A 19,109-nucleotide genomic window follows, 5' to 3' on the forward strand; every position below is an offset into this window, starting at 1 on the left:
GTGAGGACTGGGGCATGGTTCAAGTGGTAGAGTGCTTTCCTAGCAAGCTCAAGGGCCTGAGTTCAAACCCCAGTACCACAAAAAGAGAAAGACAAGAGACAGATTTAAGAAGTATTATGTGGCAGCCAGGTGTGGTGGTTCATACCTGTAATCCTAGCTACTTGGGAGGCTGAGATCAGGGGGATCATGGTTCCAGGCCAGATTGGCCAAAAGTTTTCGAGACTCTATCTCTAAAGTAATCAGAGCAAAATGAACTAGAGGTGTGGCTCAAGTGATAGAGTGTCTGCTTTACAAGTGTGAAGTCTTGAGTTCAAACCCCAGTCTCACCAAAAAAAAAAAAAAAAAAAAGAAAGTGCTATGTGTTGCTGTGGTTTGAACATGGCTGTTCTCTCCCCAGAATCCATTGTGACTAAAGGTTTGGTCCGCACCCACAGTGGTTGAGAAGCAGTGAACCTTCAAGAGGTGGGGCCTAGTGAGAGGTCCTCAGTCAATAGAGGTGTGCCTCACCAAAAGAGAGGGGAAGCCTGTCTCTCTCCACTGCTGCTGGAGATGTGACCACTTGTTCCTGCACGTGCTCCTGCCGTGATGTCATCCTCACTCTACCAGAGGCTAAATCAGTGTCATTGTTCCTCCTACTCCTACCCTGCCACTTGATCTTGGACCTTGAGCTTTCAAAACTGTAAGCTATATAAACTTCAGATCTGTGTCAGGAGTTTCATTTCATTGACACAAAGCTGACTAGTACATACGTATTAAGGCCTTGGAAAATAGTAATTTAATTTTGGAGACACTGAATATTTATGACTTGTGGAAAACGCCCCTTCTTTGTGGGGAAAGTGAACAGGAAAAAGCAGGTCTCAATATCAGCTCATTCCATTAAAAATAGCAAACAAACCAGGCTCCGGTGGCTCACACCTATAATCCTAGCTAGTTGGGAGGCAGAGACCAGGAGGACTGTGGTTCGAAGCCAGCCCAGGCAAATAGTTTACCAGACTCTATCTCGAAAAAAAAACCATCACAAAGAAGGGCTGGCAGAGTGGCTCAAGCAGTAAAATTGCCTGCCTAGCACGTGTGAGTCAGAGTTCAAACCTCAGAGCCACTAAAAAATAAAATACTCAACACAAAAAAGGGCTGGTGGAGTGACTCAAGTGGTAGAGTACCTGCCTAGCAAGTAAGTGTGAGGCCCTGAGTTAAAATCCCAGTACCGCCAAAAAAAAAAAAAAAAAAAGCCACCAGTAAACATTTTTGAGCCCTTGACTATATTATCTCATAGAATCCTTACATAGCCCTGTGAGCTATGTATTATTATGCCCATTTTACAGAAGAGGAAACTGGGATCCAAAATTTACAAAACCCATGAACATTCTAGCCAAGATTCAAACCTAGGCCCATCTGATTCAGTCTTTTTCTTGGCGGGGGGCTTGGGTTTAAACTCGGGGCCTCATGCTTACTAGGCAAGTGCTCTACCACTAGTCACACCCCAGCCCTGATTTTTAACCAGTACAATAAACTGCTTCCTTCCCCTTGGATTATAATCCCAGTGATGTTCCATGGTAGGCCATCTAGACCTGGTGAACTAGACCCCTGTGCTGACCTGAGAAGCCTTCGTCTCTACCACACTCTTCTCCCCTATGCTTAGTTAGGGCGAGGCCTGGCTGCTGTAACAAAGAGGCCCAGCCGTTATTTAGTGATTTTCATATAACTTCCTGGTGAACATCCCAGGTCAGCAGGAAACTGTTTCACGATGACATTCCGGGCCTAAAGTCCTTCTATCCTGATTTCCCAGCATCTCCTAGGGCATCCTTGGGCCTACATGGTAAAGCTACGTCTCCATGATATCAAGGGGCAAGAAGGGGAGGGTCATTTGATGAGACGTGCCCACAGTCTTAAAAGCTAGGCTCAGAAGTAGTACACATACTTCTGCCCACATTCCATGGCTGAGAACTTAGACAGCTGCCCACATCAGGCTGCAAAGGAGGCTGGGAAATGCATTTTACCTGTTCTCTGAAGTAAGTGTTAAAGGATATTAGCAAATAATTTCTGTCACTTCACCCTTACCAGGGATGGGGAATCAGGGACTTCCAAAGTTCCTGATTGCTCAGTTTATGCGTGCACACTTGTGTGCATGTGTGTCTGTGTGTGTGTGGGGGGGTGGTACGTATACCTATGTGTGATCTAGAACTCAATTTACTTTGAAATTGAGGAACCAGCTGGAGGGGTACCACCTCCTACAGGGGAAGAGTGGATCCCCCTGGATGGAGCAGTGCCTGCACTGGGCCCACATTCCCTAAAAAACAGAGTACCAGACCAGGCGTGTTCATACTCTAGGAATGCTCAAAGAGCCCCATGCTGTCTGGTCAGCATCACGTGTGAGGGACTGTATGCCATGCGGCACCCTAAGGGCTCCTTTCACCATCCTGATGCCCACCTGAGGAAGAGGTGCTGGTCCTCACCTCCCCTGACCCAGACAGCCATCACTTTCCCTTCTTTGCTGTACAACGCAGCCAGCCTTGGAGTGCTGGTGCCAGGACAAGGTCTCACAGAACTGTGGGTTTTATTTGGGAAAGTTGACTCTCACCAATAGACTGCAGAATGCCCTTGTTAATTCATTGATGGTGGCAGGTGCAGACACTTGTGGATCTGATTAATCCACACTACTCAGTGCCCAATGGGCCCCGTGAAGCAAAGGCCCACAAATATTTGCAGGTAAATGGGAACAAATATCTGTACACAGATCCTGTTCCCATGGTAGACATTACTAATCAATTACCACACTCTGCCCCCTTGATAGGACAGTGCTGTGCAGAACCAAACTTAACTCATCAATGCTGGCACCAGAAAAAAAAAAAAAACCCATTTGCCTCCTCTGGACTGTCACCAGCTCTGGTGAGAAAATGAAGTCTGCCTGGCCCCCACTCAGGACTCAGTGGGTAACCAAGTTTGGAGATTTCCAGGCTTGTTCTTGTAGTCTGTGAATAAAAGCTCCAAAGTGCCTGGTGGTGTGCAGTGAACAGCAGGGCAGAGGTGTGGTTGTCACCCATTTTGCCTCAGACACTGAGGACCTGCGCCTGTTGGGAGACCTTACCTGGGGAGGCGCAGGGTGGTTGGGAAAGAGGTTCAGGCGTAGTTATCAGCGCACAGGCCAGCCCTTGAGGTGCTGAGGGAGAAATACAGGCCTAGTCCTGGGCAGAGCTTTGGAGCCTCCCTATGTGGTTGGAGGCAAGACTTGGCTCAAAGTTTCCAGATTGACCTGCCCAGCCCAGGCCCCCAAAGCCCAGACTTGTATATTCAACAGCCAGTGGCTCAGAGGAATCCCAAAGTGACACATCCAAAACCATGCTCCAGAGTCCTGCTCATCTCCCTGACTCCTCTCCTCCTGTCCTCATGGTCTCAGGAAATAGCAACTCAGTCCTTCCCGTTGCTTACGGCTAAAAGTCCTGCAGTTGTCTCTGACACCTCTCTTGCCAGCAATCCTATCAGTTCTATCTTTAAAATTACCCAGAATCCTTCGTTCCCTTGTGTGACCCTGGCCTCTTTGCCGTTCCTTGAAGGTGTGCATAGCCCGAGCTCAGGACCTGTTCCCTGACTCCGCCCCCACAAATCCAGTGGATCCTAGAGACCCACACAGCTGGCTCCCTCCTCTCCTTTGGATTTTACTGAAGTCCAGCTCTCTCTGTCAACCCTGTTGTTAATGCAGCCTACTTCAGCCCCAGCACCCCTAGTTCCCTTTTCTTCTCTATTTTTGGTCTTCTTCATACTCCAACTAGGAAAAATACTAAATGTTTTGTGGTTGTTGTTTGGCGATAGTGGGGTTTGAATTCAGGGCCTCATGCTTGCTAGGCAGGGGCCCTACCACCAGAGCCAATCCACCAGCCCTAAATATTTCTGATTTATTTATTGTTTTTTGGTGGTACTGGGGTTTGAACTCAGGGCCTCATTGCACACTAGGCAGGTGCACTACCATTTGAGCCACTCCAGCAGCACCTGATTTGTTTATTGTTGACCTCCTTCCTCGAATGCTCCAGGAGGTAGAGATTTCTCTGTGTACAGGATTGCTATCCCCAGTACCTAGGAACAGTGATATTAGAACACATCAATAATAAATACACAGTAGTCATAATGTCATTAGTAAATAATAAATATTGGTTGAGTTAATGATAGCTCAAGGTTGCTACCAGTTAGTGTTCTGAACATTCTTTTTTGTTTTTGGAGGGACTTGGGTTTGAACTCAGGGTCTCACCCTCGCTAGGAAGGCGCTCTACCACTTGAGCCACTCTGCCAGCCCTACTGTTCTGAACATTCTTCATATATCATCTCATTCCATTTTTGCAGTAATTTTTGAGCTAAAAATATCTCCGGTACAGGCAAGCTAACAGGCACAGAGCACTTACAATGGTAGCTGGAGTTGGGGAATTTTAACCCAGATGGCCTGACTCCAGACACAGCCACTCTGCTCTATTGCTCTCAGATGAATGAATGCATGAGAAGGCAAATGAAAGAAATAATTTATTTGTACTCATACCCAAATCAATGACATTTGGAGTCAGGCAAACTGAGGTTAAAATTTCAGATTTTCTCTCTACTGGAATACCTGATTTGGTCAAGTTTGTTAGCTTCTCTAAGTCTCAGGGTTCTCATATGCAGAAAGGGAGAAATTTACTGTTTATCTACCTTGTAGCCATTTTCACCTTTTTAGTATACTGTACAGGTCCTCCATCCATTACTGCCCTCTAGTGGCCAGTGAAAATAACATCGTAACTGATATGCAAAATACTTCCAATGGAATTTTGTCCTGATAAACCCACGGTAAAATGAAAATGCACTGAATGCACCTAATTTACCTCTACACTGTAGAGTGTTGGTTATTTACCCTCATGACTCCCTCATGACTGCCCAGTCTCCCAAGGATGTAGAATTGCATAAGACTAGCCCGAGAAAAGATCAAAATTCAAAGTATGGTTCCTCAGGTACTAAATGAAAGATCAGGTCCTAAAGGGAACCAAGAAGAATGAGTCCATGTGGGTTCCTGTAGGGCTGGGTGGCTCCAGGAAAATAATCCTCATGAGAAATAAGCTATCCCACTCCCCATCCAAACTGAAACCAGAGTTTTGGACCCAAGGCTCCTGAGATTCCATATAGCAGATCTGGCCACCTGCCCCTAAAATGCCAATGAAGAGGCCTGGTGAAGGCAGAGAGAGGAGGTTTATCACACGGCTCAGGTCATGCCATGGGAAGAGACAGAGTGAGCACTCAGCTCATCTTTAGCCATCTTCAAGTTACAGACATGAGCTATAGGTTTAAATAAACAAAGAACTGGGGGCAGAGGACAAAGGTTTGCATAAACAGTTCCAGTTACAGGTGTGTTATCTCAATCCAAGTTATTATCTGGAGGCAGGCAGGTGGTCCGTTAGAAGGAGAGTCTACTGTTGGGGGTAGTTCTGGTTCCTTTTCATAAAGTTGTTATCATCTTTCCTGGAATCCAAGGTGACTGCAAAGTGAGCAGGGTGCTGGTGGCTCACGCCTATAATCTTAGCTACTCAGGAAGCAGGGATCAGGAGGATCACAGTTTGAAGCCAGCCCGGGCAAATAGTTCATGAGACCCTATCTCAAAAAAAAAAATCCTGCACAAAAATAGGGCTGGTGGAGTGGCTCAAAGTGAAGGCCCTGAGTTCAAGCCCCAGCACCACAAAAAAACAACAAAAAAAAAAGTGACTGCAAAGTGAATGGCTTAGAACAAAGACATATACAAAATGGAGGCAGGGATGCCAAGCTTTTCCTGTTTTTAGTTAACTTGTAGACCTATGTAAGGAGTCAGTACTTCTCAGTAAAAGCAAGTTGAGTGCCTCTTACAAAACAAACAAAGGCTAACAAGCCCAGCAGGTGTTACAGCTGAGTTTCCTAAACCTCCAAGCATCACTGTGTGGAGATCAATGTCATGTGTTAACTTGCCTGGGCCATGAAGTACCGAGATATTTGGTCAAACATTCTGGGTGTGTCTGTGAGGGTGTTTTGGTGTGTGTGTGTGTGTGTGTGTGTGTGTGTGTGTGTGTGTGTGTGTGTGTGTGTGTGTGTTTGAGATAGGATTTTGCTTTGTAGCCCAGGCTGGCCTTGAACTGATTTCTTTTTTTCAGTACTGGGGCTTGAACTCAGGGCCTTCACCTTGAGCCACTCCAACAGCCCTTTTGTGATGGGTATTTTCAAGATAGGGTCTCATGAACTATTTGCCTGGGCTGGCTTCGAACCAAGATCCTCCTGATCTCTGCCTCCTGAGTAGCTAGGATTACAAGCGTGAGCCACCAGGGCTGACTCCTTCCTTTTCTTTGAATGCATTTTTACTTTTTTTGCAGTCCTGGGGTTTGAACTCAGGGCCTCATACTTGCTAGGCAGGCCACACATGATGAGTTTGTCATGATACAACCCCGTTGTTGAGTCCAGGAGCATCTGTATTTGTGCGCTGCCTTAATGGGTATGTGGCTTGGTGCAACCACTGTGGAAAACAGTATGGTGGTTCCCAAAAAATTAAAAGTAAAACCACTCTTCATAGAGTGCAATCCCACCTCTGAAAAAGAATTCAAAGGAGACTCTCAAAGAGATATCTGCAGGCCAGGCATGGGGGCATGGCCTGTGATGCTTAGGCAGGAAGATCCTCAAGGTCAAGGACAGCTTTGGCTACATAGTGAGCCTCTGTCTCAAACACAGACAGGGACAGGGACATTTGAAAACACACACTCTAGGCTGGCAGAGTGGCTCAAGTATAGAGTGCCTGCCTAGAAGAGGCCCTGGAGTGGAGTTCAAACCCCAGTACCACAAAAAAAAAAAAAAAAAAGAAAAGAAAAAGAAGAAGAAAAAGTCAAAGAAAATCCATGTTTATCACAGTAGTTATTTGTTTTTGCTTTTTTGTTTGTTTTGTTTTACAGTAGCTAAGAGGTAGAAGCAACCCAAAAATGGTCATTGACAGATCAGATGTTAAAGAAAACATTATGAAGCTTTAAAATCACAAAAACAATTGAGCTGAGGATATAGCCCAGTGGCAGAACATGCCTAGCGTGTTCAAGACACCACAAAAGGAGGAGCAGGGTGGGGGGGGAAGGAAGAGGGGAAGGAGCAGGAGGAAGGAGCAGGAGGAGCAGGAGGAGAAGGGGAAGGAGGAGGAGGAGGAAGAGGAGGAGGAGGAGGAGGAGGAGGAAATCCAGTCACACACTGCAGCATGAATGAACCTCAGGACATTATGCTAGGTGGAATAAGCCAGTGACAGAAGGACTATGATTCCATTCATAAGAAGAACCTAAAGTAGTCAAAATCATAGAAATGGAAAGCCAAAACGTAGCTGTCAAGAGCTAGGGGCAGGAGAAATTAGTGTTTTGTGGGTATAGAGTTTAGTTTTGCATAAATGGAAAGCTCTAGAGATCTGTTGCACAAAAATCTAAGTATACTTAACACTTCTGAACTATAAACTTTTTTTTCTTTGGTGGAACTGGGGTTTGAACTCAGGGCTTCATGCTTGACATTCTGTTGCTTGAGCAATGCCTCCAGTCCATTGGGATCACTTGAATTATTTGCTCAGGCTGGCCTCAAACCATGATCTTCTCAATCTCAACCTCACAAGTAGCTAGGATTATAGGCATGAGCCAATGGCACCTGCCTTGAACTACATACTTACCTATTAAAGTAGTAAATGTAATATTATGCTCTTTTACCACAATTAAAGATTCACCACTTTAACCATTTTTAAGTATACAATTCAGAGATTCTTAGTATATTAAAAGGGTTTTGCAACCACCAGCACTACTTAATTCCAGAAAATTTTATCGCCACCCCCCAAAAAGAAAAGCCCCGTACCCATTAGCAGTCATTTGCATTCTCCTCTCCCTCCTACCCAGCCCCTGGCAACCACTAATGTTCTTCCTATCTCTATGGATTTGTCAAATCTATATAAATGGGTTCAAATATGTAGCCTTTTGGGTATGGCTTTTTTCACTTATGTTTTCATGCTGACTCGTGTGCGTGTGGGTTGGCATCTCATTTCTCTTTATGACTTATTGATATCTCACCGTATGGACATAGCACTTCTTATTTACCCATTTATCAGCTCACAGATGTCTGGGTTGCATTCACTTTGGGGCTGGTATAAGTCATGCTGCACGCTTTGTTTTGGTCAGAGAACTAGATTAGATCGATCCTCAGCAATATTACTAACAACTGCTCCTCGGAATGAAAGGCACAGAGAGGAATCAGAGTGGGCGAGGAACAAAGAAGCTTTCACCCTTATCTGTGATGTTCTAGTTGTTTTACATAAAAGTATATCTGAGGCAAAATGTTAACAGTTGATAATTCTATTCAAGGTAATGAGTACAGGGATTTTGTTATGTTAGTTTAGAGTTTTTCTGAATTTTAAAATTTAATTAAAACAATGTATATTCTGGACCTAAGCCTTCCTATAGCTAAGGTCAGACATCAGGGGCTGTGGGGTCCAGGATAAGCAAGCCCTTAAGTATGGGGAGGGCCAGGAGGAAGAAGCCAAGCCCATGGCCAGGAAGGAAGGTTCAGACAGCCTTAGAAACCTCAGGTCCCTTGGGCTGGGAGCATGGCTCAAGTGGTAGGGTGCTTGCCTAACAAGTAGGAGGCCCTGAGTTTAATCCCCCATACCACCACCACCACCACCAATAATAATAATAATAATAAGCCTAACTCATTGAGGGAGTTATTGATGGGCTGGGGATGTGGTTCAAGTGGTACAGCGCTTGCCTAACAGGTGTTTTCAAATCCCAGCACTGCCATTTAGAAGAAGGAGAAGGAGAAAGAGAAAGAGAGAAAGAAAGAGAAAGAAATCCGAGGCCCCTGACCCTGCCTACATGGCTGTCCTAGGGCCACCGGAAGATGGCCCAGGCCTGATCTCCGTGACCCCTGGGAACTGGGCAGGGCCAGGCCCAGGCTGCCCACACCTCCTTCCTTCTCAGCACACTCTGGAAGGAGCCATGCAACCTACCCCCACTGTCTTCACTTTCCTCCACCCTCTGCTCAGGACCAGCTATATACCTTGTGAGGGCCAGTGCAAATCGACAACATGGAGCCTGTTGTTCAAAGGCTGGCGCAAAGGCAATTAGTATCACAGGGGTGCATCTGGGAGCCGGGCAGCGTCACATGCAGGGACGGATCCAGGAGTCAATAGGCAGAATCACTGGGTTCGTTCATTCCTCCACGCATTCAGTCATTCAAGGGAGCGCTTAGCATGTGTCTAGCTAGCACTGTGCCAGGGCCTAGGCATAGAAGGTGAGCAACATACAACCAAGCTTCAAGAAGTGTACATTCTGGTGGCTCACTCCTATAATCCTAGCTACTCAGGAGGCAGAGATCAGGAAGATCTCAGTTCAAAGTCAGCCTGGGCAAACAGTTATGAGACCCTATCTCAAAAAAAAAATCCCAAAAAAGGGCCGGTGAAGTGACTTGAGGTGTAGACCTTGAGTTCAAACCCCAGTACTACAAAAAAAAAAAAAAAAAAAGAAGAAGAAGAAGAAGAAGAAGTTTACATTCTAAGGCTCACACTTGTTATCTCAGCTACTCAAGAGGTGATTGATGGTCTAGGCCAGCCCAGACAAAAAACGTTAGGGAGATCCCACCTTAACCAAAAAATCTGGGTGTGGTGGTATGAGTGTGGCTCAAGTGGTAGAATACCTGCCTTGTAAGTGTGAAGCCCCGAGTCCAAACCCCAGTACCCACAAAAAAACAAAAACAAAAACAAAAACAAAAAAAAACCCCAGTACCATCAAAAACTTAAAAAGCCTGTCTAGGAGTCTGTGACTCATGTCTATAATCCTAGAAGACAGCCCTGGGCAAATAGTTTGAGAGACCTATTTTGAAAAACCCATTACAAAAAGGGGCTGGTGGAATGGTTCAAGGTGTAGAGTGCCTGCCCAGCAAGTGTGAGGCCCTGAGGTCAAACTCTCCCCCACCCTCTCCCAAAAAAAGACTGGCTTCTATTTTTCTAAACCATAGCCAAAATGTAAAAATGAGCCACCTGACGTTACTCCCCTCTCCACCTGTTTGGAAAGTACCCTTGCCAGCTCCTATCCCTGGGAAGCCTCTAGCAGCCTTTCAGCTGGGTGAGGCTGGTGACTTGGTGTCACTTACATTTTTGATAAATGACTCTGGCTACCACATGCAGGGGATGGCAGGAACACTGCAGGAAGACAAGAGGAGGGTGTCACAGTCATGCAGGGAAAAGCCATGGGGACTTGCCCTTCCTAGCATGCCCGCACAAGTCCCACACACCCCCTCCACCAGAGACCAAAATCTCCTTCCTTTTATCTCCCTGTGCGGACTCAAGGCCTTTCCAGATAAGCAAAGCTTCTGAGATCCTCCCACCCCACTATCAGCTCCAGTGTTGTGGGATTCAGACAGTGTGTCCACTGTACCCTCCAGAGCTCAGCTCCCTGGTCAGCTCAGGCTAACCACAGTTAGGACTTTGGGGTCACAGTGACAGGCAACAACAGCTGTGTCAGACTGACCACTGAGTCAGCACATGTTTCAAGAACTAAGAGATGCTCAGGATTCCTGCCACCTAAATGCTGATAACCATAAACCTGGCCCCACAGTTCACACCCTGAACCAATGGGCCACACTGCATCACTCACCATCATGCCCACCCCGTCCCAGGCCTACCTTCCAGAACACTGCCTGCCTCTCACCTTGCCCCAGGGGCTTCTGTCTGCTCACTCTCCCTGTCCCCATGAGAATGGCCCTTCCTTCCAGCTGCTTCTAAGCCACCACTCCTCCACTCCTCCTGGAAAACAGCAGCCCCTCCCTTTATTGTTGAGACAGGGTCTCCTCCCTATGTAGGCAGCCTGGCCTGGAACCTCCTCCTGCCTCAATCTTCTGAGTGATGGGATTACAGGTGAGCATTACCACACCAGGCTCTCCCATTTTCCTTTTCTTTCTTTCTTCTTTTTTTTTTTGAACTTACTTGAGCCACTCCACCAGCAGCTCTCCCCTTTTATGACTCCTGCAGCTCTACTCCAGCTCACCAGTCACATGAGAGTTGAGGAGGGGCAAGTTCTAATAAGCTGTCCTGAGCTAGAGCCAGGTGTGCAAAGGTGCACAAGAGTGACACCTGGGCCAGGCTTGGTGGCACACACTGTACTCCCAGCACTGGGGAGGCTGAGGCAGCCTGGGCTACATAGTGAGATCCTGTCTCTAAGAAACAAAACAAAACCATGACAACTGTGGCATGCTCCAGGCTGTGGGAAAGGAGGCAACTCTAGGATGTCCACACCCCGAAGGGAAGGAAGACCACAGGCGGGAGGGAAGGGAGGGAAGGCAAGCCTTCTAGGGAAGCTGAAAGTGATGGGAGGGGCCATGGATAAGGGGGAAGCCTTAGCCAGGATTTTTTTTTTTTTTTGTGGTACTGGGGCTTGAACTCAGGACCTACACCTTGAGCCACTCCACCAGCCCTTTTTTGTGAAGGGTATTTTTAATATAGGGTCTCATGGAACTATTTGCCGGGAGTGGCTTTGAACCGCAATCCTCATCTCTGCCTCCTGAGTAGCTAGGATTACAGGCAAGAGCCACCGGTGCTTATTCTGGATACAAGAAGTCACTGAAGGGAGCCAGTGCTGGTGGCTCACACTTGTAATCCTAGGTACTCAGGAGGCAGATATCAGGAAGATGGTGGTTTGAAGCCAACCCAGGCAAATAATTTGTGAGACCCTATCTTGAGAAAAACAAAAAAAATTACAAAAAAGGGCTGGTAGAGTGGCTCAAAGTGTAGGCCCTAAGTTCAAACTCCAGCACAGAGGGGGAGGGCATGGAAAAAAAGTCACTGAAGGGACTAAGCAGGGGAGAGGCATTTTGGACTTGCATTTTAGAAAGCCAACTTGGCTGCTGTGCTGAGAATGGCAGGGGATGGGGAAGAGATCCAAGCTGAGAGGCATGGTGGGTGGAAAGGCGTACATGGTTGGAACAGGAGCCATCAGGTGGTGCTCAGCTGGATGGGCAAGTAAGGTGAGAAAAGAAACAAGTTGATGCTAGGTTCTTCAGGTTTGGGCACCCAGGTGGATGGAGAGGGCTATTGAGAGCCTGCCTGATGCTGGGAACTGAGGGTTCAGGCAAGAACAAGACCTACCAGCCCCTGGCCTCATAGAGCTTACACTCCAAATAAATGTGTGGCAGGTTTTCATGTCAGGGAGGTTTTAAGAAGAGACTCTGGGAGAGGGAGTCCCAGAGGTGCCTGCTGGGGAAGGGTGGCCTGAGGAGGAGATGCTGCAACTGAAGTTGATGGGGAGGGAGCTCCAGCTAGGGAACGTGAGTCCTAGGACAAGGGTGGAGGAGCCTGTGTAGCTGGAGTGTGTGCTGTAAGTCAGAGAGGAGTGCTTCGGGAAAAGCCTGGAGACTGACTGGAGCTCTCGGGCAAGAAGTCTGAGTGTCACTCTCAACACCCAGAGCAAACACACACCTGCAGTGCTGGATGAACTGGCCAAGGGACACAGGAGGCATGAAGAGAGCACCTCATGTCAGCCTGGGATTTCATGAATTTGTACTGGCCCCGTGGTTCATCCAGGGAGTGGGCTGAAATGCAAGCGAGCAGGCTGGACTTCGGATGCAGGCGTGGAAATCATTGCCATGGCCCATCATCCCAGCCAGGTGAGTAGAGGAGACCATGCAGGCAGAGCACGCAGAGCCCTCTCTAAACTTGAACCTGAAGAGGAATCACCTGGAGAGATTGTTAAACCACAGACCTTCATCACCCTCCCCACCCCACCCCTGTTTTCAGGGCCTACAAATTTCATTTCTGACAACTGCAAGTCATAGAAAGGGTGGGTAGCAAGAGAAGCTTGTGAAGAAGTCACTGAAAGGGGGCAGCTGGAGAGGTAAAAGGAAATTGGCCAGTGAGGACTGGCCAAGTGGCTCAAATGGTAGAGTGCCTTGCCTAGCAAGCATGAGGCTCAGAGTTCAAATCTCAATACCATTCAAAAAAAGAAAAACAAAAAGCCTGCTGAACATAGGAAGTTGTGTGGTTATCTGGCTACATCTGAACCCCGAGGAGGGCAAGGGCCACGGCTGTTTGGTTTCCACTACATTCCCAGCACCTAGCACAGAACCTGGTTCCAGAAGGCACTAATGCTTATTAAATGAACAAGTGAACTCAACAGAAGCCAAGGAAGGGAAGCCTTTCAAGGAAGAAGTGGTCAGGGTATCAAATGTTCCAGAAGGCAAACAAGATACGAACCAAGCAACCCTTACCTTCTTCAGCCCCTCTCATCCTCAGAACACCCATTTTTCCAGAAAACTGAAGTCATCAGTTGAAGTACCTCAGCTTTATGGAATCCTCCTCCCATTCTTTGCTTTCTTCTCCTTCAGGGAGGGACAGTAGAGGACATCACAGTGTTCTGTCCAGCCTAATCCCTCCACCAGAGTCCCAGAGCCTACCTCTTCCTCACTCCTTAGGGACTTTGCCTCTGATTCTTCACTTCCTTTGGGACCGTCCTTCTTTTCCCTTCACCTGACTTAGCCGCCTACAGCAATGAACAGCCTCTAGTTGTCACCATCTTTAAAATTCTCCCAGGATGGATTTATATTTTGAAATTCCATGTCTCTAGATACTCTTCAGTGTCCTTCACTGGCCCCCCGCATGGGCTTTCCCCAAGTTCTTCTATTTTACCTTCCACCACTCACTTCTTCCATCATTCATTTGCTGCTTGTTCACAAACCTATGTGGCCGTGGCTTCGTTCAGCCAGCATTCAACTCCAGGTCAGACTTTGTGCTCGGCAGTGGGCTACGACCGTAGACAAGACGTCGCGTGTGTGCTAAGCGCACACTCTGCCACTGAGCTATACCTGCAGCCTTCTGACTCGATGCAGTTTATAGTCTAGGAAGATAGTGGCGGTGATGTGGCCTTAAGGTTGTCATGGAAGGCCTTTAGAGGAAGGTGATATTAAAGGGTGTAACAGTAACAAAAAAAGAAAGAAAGAAAAAAGGGTGTGACAAAAGTACAGGAGACCATTATTTTGGACTAAACTCCTGTGCTGGGCCCCAAGAAACAAGGCTAAAAATCATAATGGAGTCACTCATGCTAAAGGTACAGTCACAAAGTTGAAACTAAGCTGTTTATGTGACCTTCCTGAGAAATCAGATTTAGACAGATAGAACTGCCGAAGTTCCCAAACAGGCCAGTTTCAGAGGGAAGATAACGAAGTTCCCGCCTTAATCCTTACACAAAAAAGGCAACCTGAAGTAAGCTGATGTTAAACCAGCTCGTCTCCCCTCCCCCGCCACCTCTTCCTGCCTTAAAAGGAGTTTTTTTTCCTCAGCTTTTCTGTGTCTATAAAACCAACTTCTGCTTAGCCATCCAAATACTATTTCTATTTTATGAACTGAGTGTTGCCAGATCCTAGAACCAAAATTAAATCCAATCAAGATAGCTAAACTAAATTGCTGTAGTTTTGTCATTTGACAGGGCCATCTGAAGTATGAGAATGAAGCTGGGCACAGTGGCACACACCTGTAATCTCAGTAACTCAGCAGGCTGAGGTGGGGATCACGAGAGTTCATGACCTGGACACCAACCTGGATAGCATGAGACTCAAGCTCAACAAAGAGAGAATGAGCCAGGCAGTGAAGAATTCTGGGAAGTGCCTCCAACGAGGGAAGAGCACATGAAAAGGCCCTGAAATGGAAAGGGTTCAAAGAACAGAAAAGGGGCAATAAGAATGCAGAAACTGCTCATAGAGTGGATGAGACTGGAGAGGAAGTACTGATTACAAGGCCCTGGTGCACAGACCCTAGCTACACAGACCCAGCAAGAGGTTGCTTTTTAGGGGGGGATGGGAGGACTGGGGTTTGAACTTGCAAAGCAGGTCAGGTGCTCTACCACTTGAGCCACACCTCTCAATGGGGTCCCTGGAACTATTTGCCCAGGCTGGCCTTCCAGGATCCTCACAATCTCAAGCCTCCCAAGTAGCTAGAATTACAGGCACAAGCCACCACACCCAGCCATGATGCTGCATTTCTGAGGTCCCAGGTGACACTGAGGCTGCACAGGACTTCTACTGGAAGGGCAGGGGACTTGGGGCTCTTTCTTGTGCAAGGCATCTGTGTGGTTTTAACCCCACTGGCTGCCAAGGTCGCCTTCTTCTGGGTGGGTGTGTTCTTTCCAAACATCAAATTGCAAATGGTGAGTATGAATTTGGGCAGGGGTGGCTGGCACTTTTGAGGGGCGGTTTGGTCTAGCTGTCAGCAGAGCTTGCTGAGGCATCCTTCTTTTATTTCGGATCAGAGCCAGATCGTGGATCAGGGAGCCAAGCTGCCAGCCCACAGCGCTTACCCAGGCAACATGCACATCCCCTTCTCTCCTGGATGTCCCTCTTCTTGCTTATGGCCACCAGACTTTCATGACAGAGGTTCCCAGGTGTTCAGGGACTGGATTTCTTCCTGTGGACATGAAATAACATGTACAATCGGTAGAATCATTGAGTGTAGCACATCGCATGGTGGGTGTGCTAGGTTGGATCCTCTGAAAGGCAGGCGCCAAGATAGAATTTTAGGTGTTCGAGAGATTTACGGAGGAAAATGCCCGAGAAGGATGAAGGGGGAGACTTAGAAGTAAGCAGGAGGAGTGTCAGACCAGGATGCACCTCAGAGTGTACAAGGAAACGGGAAGGAAGGACAGGAGGTGGGGAACACTCCCTTTGATGGGGCGGCCTTGAGAAGGTCTTAGCCAGGCAGAATCCTGTGCTGGGCAGAATAGCCACCGTTCCTGGCCCCGTTACGCTCAGCACTGGCTGGAGCTGAGTGAACACGGTGGATCCAAAAGAATGGTAGCTGGTAATCAAGTCTACTCCCCATGGCAGCTTCTCTTAAAGCAGCTGGCAGTAACACGTGTCCATGGTTGCTAGTTTTCTACCAGTTGCCAGTGGCTAAGCCAAGAAGGCATTATGGTTCCGCCCTCCTCCACAAAGTGGCAATGACAGTACTACACTCCGTGACAGCTGTGAGGGTCAACGAATGATGCATGATTGTAGGCAGCCTCAGAGTTGAGCGAGATGCTTAGTCTCAGCCCACTCTCCTTGGCTTTGTGATCTTGGCCAGTGACTCTCCAGGGCTTAGAATGGTGCCTGGCACGCAGGCAGCACTGTGTAGTGTTGGCTATTTATGTCATTATTTCTAAATAATAGTATTAGATTACTTCTGCAAATGTCACTCTATAGAATGGTGTCCCAGGACCCCTTCAAGATCCAATTCTTCAGTTTTCTTCCTCAATGCACACACCCTCTATCTCTCTCTTTCTCTCTTCCAAGCTCTAGCTTAGTCAGTCACTCACAGCAGCCTTGAAAATGTTACAATTGTAACTAGACTGGTGGCTCACGCCTGTAATCCTAGCTACTCAGGAGGCAGAAATCAGGAGGATCGCAGTTCAAAGCCCGATAAATAGTACCTGAGACCCTATCTTGAAAAAATCCATCACAAATAAGGGCTGGTGCCATGGCTCAAGTGGTACATTGCCTGTCTAGCAAGCATGAGGTCCTCAGTTTAAACCCCAGTGCCACCAAAAAGAAAAAGAAAGAAAATGTCATATTGCAATAGTACAGTATTAGCTCCTGCTGAGCATGATGGTGCACACCTGTAGTCCCAGGTATTCCTGTAATTCCAGGATTTGGGAGACTGAGGCAGGATGGACAGTTCAAGGACAGTTTGGGCAACATATCAAAAGACTGTCTCAAAAAAAAAAAAGATCAGACTAAATGCTTATTGTGCACCTGGTACTGTGCAAAGCGTACACGTTCACATGCATTATATCATTTGTTTTATTGATGAGGAAACTGAGGTGAAGGCCTGTGGAAATGAGTCGCAGAGCTAATAAATGGCCGGTTCACCTCTGGGCTTCCGTTTGCAGAATTCTCTGGCTGCCTCCATTCCATTTCTACCTTCTAAAACACTGCTATTTATTATTTTATTTTCTTCAAACTTATTATTTTGTTTTGTTTGTTTTTGGTCCTGGGGATCAAACCCAGGGCCCTGTGAATGCCTGACACACACACGCTCTCCCACAGAACTACAACCCCAGCACCATCTTCCTGAGGAAGCCTCCCGGATCCTCACCTATAGTACAGGTGATCTCTCCCTTTTGCCTGAGGCTCCTGTCTGTGACACTTGACCCCTTAGGCCTTAGGATGTAATAATTGATCCAGGTGTCACCTAGAGATGGTGACCACCTCTAGGGAGTCCAGCCTGAGCTCCTCCAGCAGGAGGACCACAGTTAAAAATCTCCTCATTCATACCCTTTTGAACTCAGGGCCTCATGCTTGTTAGGCAAGCGTCCAGCTCTTTTTTTATGATGGGTTTTTTTGAGATAGGGTCTGCCTGGGGCTGGCTTCAAACTGAGATCCTCCTGATCTCTGCATCCTGAGTAGCTGGGCTTACAGACGGGAGCTACCAGTGCTGGCTCATTCACACTCTTGACCTCCACAGATGATGGGTTTTCTAGGTCACTTCCAGCTTTTAGTAGCTTGGTCCTTGATTATGCTACACATTTAGTCCTAATTTTAGATCGGAAAACGATGTTGACACATAGTAGGTGGTTTATTCTTAGCATTTTCTGAATAACTGTGCAGGCCAACTATAAAGGCAGGAGGTCAGGTAGATTCAGGGGCTGGGCACCAGTGGCTCACGCCTGTAATCCTAGCTATTCAGGAGGCAGAGATCAGAAGCTCAAAGCTAGCCCCCGGCAAATATAGTTTGGGAGACCCTATCTCAAAAAAAAGACCGTCATAAAAAAGGTCTGGTGGAGTGGCTCAAGATGTAGGCCCTGAGTTCAAACCTCAGTACTGTAAAAAAAAAAAAGTAGATGCATGGGTCTCCCTGTGGGGAGTACAGTAAGGAAAGAACATCGCTCTAGTGATGCAGTTAGCCCTTTTCATTTTCTATTGTTGGCAGCACTGAGGTTTGAACTCAGGGCCTCATGTTTTCTAGGCAGGTGTTCTACCATTTGAGCCATGCCCCACCTCAGGCCCCTTTTCTTTTCTTTTCTTTTCTTTTGGGGACTGGGGTTTGAACTCAGGGCTTCACAATTGCAAAGCAGGCACTCTACTGCTTGAGCCACACCTCCAGCCCACTTTGCTCTGGTTTTGGAGATGGGTTCTCTCAAATTATTTGTCCGGGCCAGCCTGCAGTGATCCTCCCAAGTGCCAAGAATTACAGACGTGAGCCACTGGTGTCCAGCTGCATGTCCCCTTTTCTTTTCCTTTTTCTTTTTTTTGGCAGTACTAAGGTTTGAACTCAGGGCCTCATGTTTGCTAAGGCAGGTGCTCTACCACTTGAGCTGTCAGGATGGGGCTGTTGTCACCTTCATAAGGTCTCTAGATTCAAAGCATTTTTCAACAGCTTACACACACGTTTACTTGTTTCTTCTCTCCCTCTCCAGGAAGGGTAAGTTGCCCTGTGAATGTCCTTTTTTTTTTTTTGCAGTACTGGGGTTTGAACTCAGGACCCTACACCTTGAGCAGCTCCACCAGCCCTTTTTGTGTTAGGTATTTTCGAGATAGGGTCTCTTGAACTTATTTTCCCAGGTTGGCTTTAAAACACTATCCTCCTGATCTCTGCCTCCTGAGTAGCTAGGATTACAGCGTGAGTCACTGGTGCCTGGCTTTAGATATTTCTTTAATCAAGACATTTCCATCACCTCCATGGATTCCCTCACAGGTCTACCGTTGCACCAGTCCTCTAATCCTTTTTCATTCTGCAGCCAGAGAAGATTTTTTTTAATGTAATTTGAGCCAGACACTTCCCTCTTAAAATCCTGCAGCTTTGTCCTTTGATCTCAGGATAAAGCCCAAAGTGTTTCGTGTCATCTAAGAGCAAGCTATCTCTTCTTCCTCCCACAGAACCACAGTTTGTTCTGTGGGCTCAGCAGCAGCCTGCCTCAGGGCCTTTGTACATGCTGTTCTCCTTCAGTACCTGATCCTCCTTCTCTCCATATACAAATATAGCTCGATCGGAATAACTAACATCTATGCAAGCAATTTATGTGTATTTATATTCATTAGCTTATTCTCATAATATCCCTGGTAAGTATTAATAGACTTTCTAGCAGACTTACAGGTTAGACATTTGAGGGTCA

The sequence above is a fragment of the Castor canadensis genome, chromosome 7 (genome assembly GCF_047511655.1).
Source record: "Castor canadensis chromosome 7, mCasCan1.hap1v2, whole genome shotgun sequence".
Taxonomy (NCBI): Eukaryota; Metazoa; Chordata; class Mammalia; order Rodentia; family Castoridae; genus Castor; species Castor canadensis.